Source organism: Scatophagus argus, chromosome 16, assembly GCF_020382885.2.
Source record: "Scatophagus argus isolate fScaArg1 chromosome 16, fScaArg1.pri, whole genome shotgun sequence".
NCBI classification, from domain to species: Eukaryota; Metazoa; Chordata; class Actinopteri; family Scatophagidae; genus Scatophagus; species Scatophagus argus.
The window spans coordinates 1,786,893-1,788,149 of record NC_058508.1 but is presented as its reverse complement, the minus strand read 5'-3'; the positions used below and the strand labels follow the sequence as shown (position 1 = coordinate 1,788,149).

The 1,257-nt window shown below is 36.7% G+C and overlaps 1 non-coding gene across 1 annotated transcript; it reads right to left on the bottom strand.

Moving 5' to 3' along the window:
• Positions 1-432: 432 nt before the first annotated feature.
• trnam-cau lies at positions 433-543 on the bottom strand. Its single transcript has 2 exons — positions 506-543; positions 433-478 (listed from the first exon to the last, which is right to left on the bottom strand). It is a non-coding gene; the product is annotated as a tRNA-Met (tRNA).
• Between the last annotated feature and the right edge of the window lie 714 nt (positions 544-1,257).

The window sequence follows — 1,257 nt, the reverse complement described above, 5'->3', positions numbered from 1 at the left end:
TATACTATTTCCCCCTGTTTGAGTAATGTTTGATGTCAGTGACCAGCTCTGTTAGTAAATTAGTTAACCAATATTTTTTAATGAAACTGCAGTATTTATTTTTTTAAAGGCTCACATCTCCAATGGGAACCAATATGTTTGTATATGAGACATTATTTTGGTCTTTTTGTGGTATTTGTTGACATCAAGGAAAATAAAGAATATTTTCTGCCTCATCCTTTCAGCTCAGTTGATATTAATTGCATCCTTGAAGCTCTGAGGGTCTGGAAAGCAATCATAACGTTTCATCACCTTTCATGCATGTCTGGATTCACAGGCACTCTGTGGGAATAGCCCTAAATGGTGACCGTGCAGACTGTAGATGGATGGATGGATAGATGGATGGATAGATAGATAGATAGATGATCCCAAGGGAAATTCAAGAAAATGATGTGTCAGAAGTGGGATTCAAACCCACGCCTCCATTCGGAAACCAGAAGTCCGGTCTCAGCAGAAGGAGCTTATCCATGAGTCTGGCACCTTAGACCACTCGGCCATCCTGACGCACTGTAACAGTGGAATGCTATTTCGAATAAACACAGCCATTTACACAGATGCTGCTATGCCCGTTTTGGACTATATCTTAATGTTTACTTGTTGGTCTCAAAATCAGATGCCAAAATGCTTTGTTAGATTCATTTCTGAGTTATGAATGAATGAAGATTAGAGTAGAGTTAAAGTAAAGGCACTGATATGTACCCATACTGGAATTATGATGTATCTCCTATATTATACATTGAGTAGATTTTAGTAAAGCTCAAAATAAGAAATTGTTGTAACACTGAACTCTGACATCAAAGCCATAAACATGATAACAGAGCATATACTAGTTACATATAATTACAGTACATTTTTGGCAAATTTGTTTTTAAAATTATTACTCACATCTATGCTCTAAAAAATGTTGTACCCTCAGTACTTACAAAGAAATAGATGCTTAAACTTGCATCTTTCTGACTCATTCCATTTGGTGCATCTGGTCAAAGAATTTTCTCATCGATTTTAGCTTTGATTCATCAGTAGGTGTCTTCGAGGGCCAGTGATCTCACTCCCTCAAGCCAAAATATGTCAATGAAACTGATCTGAATGGGGATATGCCACAGCCAAGATGAAATACAGAAAAATAATGTAGGCTCAGTCAATACTGAGCTAAAATGTAAATGTTGTCCCTCTTTTGGAATAAGGAACTTTACATCTGTCAAAGCATGTAATAAATGC